This window comes from Myotis brandtii, unplaced genomic scaffold (assembly GCF_000412655.1).
Source record: "Myotis brandtii unplaced genomic scaffold, ASM41265v1 scaffold157, whole genome shotgun sequence".
In the NCBI taxonomy this organism is placed as follows: Eukaryota; Metazoa; Chordata; class Mammalia; order Chiroptera; family Vespertilionidae; genus Myotis; species Myotis brandtii.
In genome coordinates this window covers 4945493-4951114 of record NW_005355708.1, presented here as the reverse complement: position 1 = coordinate 4951114, position 5622 = coordinate 4945493, and the positions used below count along the sequence as shown (strand labels likewise).

Sequence of the window (5622 nt, the reverse complement as noted above, 5' to 3'; positions counted from 1 at the left end):
GCTGGACGGGCGGCCAGTGCACACCGCCTTCAGGGCGAGCTCGGGGGCTTGTCCTGCACCTGGTGTCCGCTGGACTTCTCGGCCATTACCCACTTCTGGCTGGGAGGTTGCTGCTGCCTTTGATCGAGTGAAATATCTTAAACTGCAAAGCGCTTTCCAGGAAGAGAATGTGGTGGAGCAAGGGGTCTCAGGACCCGGCCGATTCAACAGGCCCTATTGTATGGAATAGTTGCCATTTCTCGCTAACATGTGCGTGGCACTTTAAAACTCCCTGTAGTCACACACTCAAGTATTTCCGACTCTTAAACTCTAAACTGTTGATACAACCTGGGGCAGTGGCCACCTCTCCCCCTGCATTTGGGAACCGTAGGCTTTGGGGCTCCCACTCCTTACGCTCTCTGATCTCATCACTGTGCCTCCATTCCCTGCACCTCCCCTGTCGTCCCAGCCTTACTACAGGCTGGCACCATTATTCCCATTTTGCGACTCTAGAAATGGAGGCTGGGAAGGAGGTCTCCCTGCCTCTTCCCTCCCTGGCGGCCCGCCATAATATACTAACAGGTCACCCACTCTAGCATTTCTTTAAACCATTCGTTTTAAAACAATGACATATAGATTTGTGTACCCATGGCTACAATCCAATTACAGAACATTTCCATCAACCTCAAAAGGTCCCTCTTGCCTGCTTGCAGTCAATCCAGCTCTCAACTCCAGTCCTAGGCAACCACGGACCTGCTTTCTGTCTATAAACTTGCCTTTTCTGGACATTTCGTATATTAAATGGAACTATAAAATATGTGGTCTTTCGCTTCTGGCTTCTTTCATTCAATGTAAAGGTGTTTTTTAAAAAATATATATATTTTATTGATTTTTTACAGAGAGGAAGGGAGAGAGATAGTTAGAAACATCGATCAGCTGCCTCCTGCACACCCCCTACTGGGGATGTGCCCGCAACCAAGGTACATGCCCTTGGCCGGAATCGAACCTGGGACCCTTGAGTCCGCAGGCCGATGCTCTATGTGCTGAGCCAAACCGGTTAGGGCAGTGTAAAGGTTTTGAGGTTCATCCATGCTGTAGCCTGTATCAGTAGTTTGCTCCTTTTTGTAGCTTGGTATCCCATTTTATGGATGTCACCTTTTGTTTATGTATTCTAATTGATGGATATTTGAAAGTCCAGTTTTTGGCTATTTGGAATAATGCTGCTATGAATGTTCATGTAACTGTCTTGGTACATGTTTTCATTTCTCTTGGGTAGATTCTAGGAATAGAATTGCTGGATTGCATGGTAAGTTTATGGTTAACTTTTTTTTAATATATTTTATTGATTTTTTACAGAGAGAAAGGGAGAGAGATAGAGAGTTAGAAACATCGATCAGCTGCCTCCTGCACACCCCCTACTGGGGATGTGCCCGCAACCAAGGTACATGCCCTTGACCGGAATCGAACCCGGGACCCTTCAGTCCGCAGGCCGACGCTCTATCCACTGAGCCAAATTGGTCAGGGCTATGGTTAACTTTTTAAGAAACTGACAAACTGTTTTTCAAAGTGGCTGTACCATTTTACATTCCCACCAGCAATATATAAGGATTTGTTTCCCCATATCTTTGTCAACACTTATCTGTCCCTTTGATTATAGTCATTCTGATGAGTGTGAGGTGGTATATCATTGTGGGATTTTGTTGTTGTTAATCCTCACTCGAGGATATTTTTCCATTGATTTTTAGAGAGACAGACAGAGAGAGAAACATCGATATGCGAGAGACATATTGCCTCCCACAAGGGCCCTGTTGGGGCCCGGGGATTGAGCCTGCAACCCAGGTACGTGCCCTTGACCAGAATCTAACCTGGGACCCTTCAGTCCACAGGCTGATACTCTATCCACTGAGCAAAACTGGCCAGGGCTCATTGTGGTTTTAATTGGCATTTATCTAATGACAAATGATGTTCAGCATCTTTACAAGAGCAACTTTACTAGCCACTCATATATCTTATCTGGAAAAACATCTACTCAAATATTTTGCCCATTTTTAATTGGGTTGTTTGTCTATTATTGATTTGTAAGAGTTCTTTATATATTCTGGGTACAAAGTTCCTAATCAGCTATATTTACTCCCAGTGTTTGACAAGGTGTGTGTGTGTGTGTGTGTGTGTGTGTGTGTGTGTGTGTGTGTGTGTTTTTTCTTTGGGGTGTCTGTTGAAGGGCAAAAATTTTAAAATTTTGATGAAGCCTAATTTATCAATTTTTTCACTTGCCACCTGTGCTTTTGCTGTTGTATTTGAGATACAAAGTCATAAAGATTTTCTCCCATGGTTTCTTCTAGAAGTTTTTTGGTTTTAGCTCTTACATTTAGGTCGATCTATTTTGAATTAATTTGTGTGCCTTGTGTGAGGTCAGGATCTAGATCAGGGGTGGGCAAACTTTTTGACTCGAGGGCCACAATGGGTTCTTAAACTGGACCGGAGGGCCGGAACAAAAGCATGGATGGAGTGTTTGTGTGAACTAATATAAATTCAAAGTAAACATCATTACATAAAAGGGTACGGTCTTTTTTTTTTTAGTTTTATTCATTTCAAACGGGCCGGATCCGGCCCGCGGGCCGTAGTTTGCCCACGGCTGATCTAGATTCATCCTTTGCATGTGGATATTCAACTGTCCCAGAAGTATTTATTGAAAAGACTATCCTTTCCCACATTGAATGGTCTTGGATCCTTTGTCAAAAATCTATTGACCAGAAATGTAAGAGTTTATATTTGGACTCTTGATTCTGTTTCATTGAGCTATGAATCTATTTTTTCTTGTTTCTTTTTTATTTAAAAATTCAGATACAATTTATACACAGTAAAATTCACCCTCTTGAGTGTACGTGAGTCCTGACACACACAGTTGTATATCCATCATCATGACCAAGATACACAACAATCCATCACCTTCCGCAAGTCCCTGTGCCCCTACTGTCAACCCCTCTCCACCTCCCCCAAACCCAGATCTGTTTTCTGTCTTTATAGTTCCACTCCCTCCAGAAATCCATATACGTGGAATCATGCAGCACTCAGCCCTCTGAGTCTGACTTCCCTCACCAACCTATCCTTCAACATCCAGAGTGAACTTTCCAGAATAGAAACGGGCCTGTTCCTCGGTGCCTCTACGTAAGCCCAGATAGACCTTGCAGGGTCTGGCCTCTGTCCACAGTTCCTGCCGGTCTGGACAGACAGGATGGGTGGCTCTTAAACCAGGTTTACAGAACAACCACCTGAGGGCTTGTCAATACCATACATTCCTATCTTGGCCCGAGACAGGTTCAGTAGGGGCGGGGGGAGCACAGGGATCTGTTGTGTTTTTTTTTTGCACAAGGCTGGGGAGATTTGGAGGCAGGCGGTCACAGGCCACACTGGGAAAAGCACAACTGAGTCCAAAGCTCTTGCCTTTCCCCCTACCTGCCACACCCACCTTCTTGCCCCACACAACCGCCCCTCTGCTCAGTTGTCACTTCCATGGAGAAGACTTCCCTGACTCCCTAGGTGAGTCATTCTCCCAGCATAGTTGTCACCTATCATTTCTTATTGTTTGTATGATCCTTTGATTAACATCAGTCTCCCTGCCTGGGCTGTTTGAGGACAAGGGTGGGGTTTGTTTTTGTTGCTCACGGCTGGATTCCCCAGTGCCAAGCATGGGGTTAGCATATAGTAGGTACTTAACAAATACCAGCTGAATGAATGAAGGAATCATTGAGTGAACTGTCCACTGTGCTTTGCACAAGCTGCCCCGTGGCCCAGGTGACCTCGCCCCCCTTCGCTGCCCCCCCCCCCCCCCCCCCCAACACACACACACTTCTTTGCTTAGTTCACTCATACTGGTTTTTCCTAGAAAAATCTGGTTTGGAGAAAGTTGAGGCTGGAGCCATTTCTCATGGCAGACCTCTTACCACCTTGTGGATTGTTTGTTTACCCAACCATTACCCACTTCTGGCGGGGAGGTGGCCGCTGCCTTTGATCTCAGCTTCCCAGATCCTCCTCCAGCCCCAGTGTTTGCCTAGTGCGGCAGGAGAGAGCTAGAGGGAGGGCTCTCCGGGCGTCCCGGGCACCTGGCCAGAGCTTTGCCTCGATCACTCCTCCCGCCAAGAGATCCTGACTTACCCCTTCGGTCTCAGAAGGAGAAGCTGAGACTCTGGACTTTGCTTAGAAGGGAGGACACACTCTGGGTGCCTCTTGGGAGCCAGGAGGCAGCTTGGGTAACTAGACTGGCCGGAGGTCAAGGGGCAGGCTTCCCTCTTTTGCAGAGTGCCCTTTGCCCCAGGGGGTGGAACCGATAGTCTCCTGGCTTGGCCAATGAACAGGTTTGGAGAAGGGACGAGGGGAGGAGTGGGCGGGGCCGCTTCCCCCTAGTTTCCTGCCCCCCAGCTTCTCCCTTACAGGCGACGAGGACTCGAGATCTTCGCTCTGGAGGCGGTTCAGGTCGACTGTCTCCGCCTCTTCCCGGGCACCTGCTGCCAGGCCGAAAAGGACAAAAACAATCCCGGCCGGCGTCGAGTTTCAGGGAGTCCCCGCCCCTAGGGTGCTTCCTCCTCCCAGGCCCCTTTCCAGGCCCCGCCTCCACCTGCACAACAAATTTTAGTTTCCTTGGGCCAGAAGCGGGTACACACAGGGCTGCTCACGCTCCCCCAACCCCTACTTCTACCTCCGACGTGGGGACACCCTGCTACCACCTGTAGAGAAGAGGGAGTGGATTTGCAACCAAGTCCAGGTCCCTAGGGTCCCTAGACTGAGCCGGATTTCGGACCCTGAGTCCCACGACTCCTGCTGAGGCTTCTCCAGGTAAGGGGACCGAGATCGATCCCAGATGACAACCTGCTCTCGCCCCCCAGACGCGCTGGGGCCCCAGGCTGTGCTGGTCTCAGGGCCACGGGCTGGCTGGCTGCCCAGGTGAGCGGCTGAGCCGCCGACGGGCTCCCCCTTCCCCCACTCAGTGATGTCAGGCCGAGGGCGGGGGCAGGAGGGGGACAGGTAGTTCAGGGCCTGGCGCCTCCCTCCCGAACCCGCGGCCCCAGCCAGGTGTACCTGTGCGCAAGGTCCAGGTAAGGGCCAGAGCGGGCGTTTTGTCTTGGGGGTGCGGAGCCCCGGCAGGTCCGGGGTCCAGGTGGAAAGATTCGGCCTCCTGCCGAGCTACCCGGCGGCCTCACTGGCTCTTTTCCTCGAGTTTCTCACCCCGCCCCCTCCTCACCACCTGCCCCCAGACTCGCCCCGTTCTCATCTCCTGCCCGCCCGCCCTGTGGGCACCCACCCCGCGCCCCCTGGACGGACGAGGCGACGGGAGCGGGGAAGCCAGAGCTCAGATCCTTCCCTTTCGGGGACGCGCTTTCCCGCTGAAACTAGCCCCTCCCCATTCCCGGAAGGCGAGCTGGGAGGGGGGCTGAGTCTCGAGCCAGCGGCCGGGAGGCGCTCCCGGTCCAGCCTGGCTTTACCCAGTTTGAGGTTCCCCAAGTTTATCAAAGACCAGCGTCTCCACGGCGGGGCCGGGGCACCCTCCCATCTGTTTGGGGGGCGGTCTAAGAGAGGGGCTCTGGATGATTGTCTCTCTCCGCTCAGGACCACAGTCCTGCCCTCGATGGGCAGGGGGGACGGGGC

The 5622-nt window shown here is 51.1% G+C and overlaps 1 protein-coding gene across 3 annotated transcripts in view; it reads left to right on the top strand.

Annotated features, from left to right (window-relative positions):
* Window positions 1–4612: 4612 nt before the first annotated feature.
* GRB7 (growth factor receptor-bound protein 7) overlaps window positions 4613–5622 on the top strand; it is a 19072-nt gene continuing 18062 nt past the window's right edge. The window contains exon 1 of one of the 3 annotated variants that reach the window (XM_014536155.1): window positions 4613–4812. The gene's annotated coding sequence lies outside the window, so the exon portion shown is untranslated. Of the gene's footprint in view, window positions 4813–4979; window positions 5073–5622 lie in introns of those variants that run through there. The other 2 variants (XM_014536154.1, XM_005861887.2) reach the window with 2 other exon arrangements.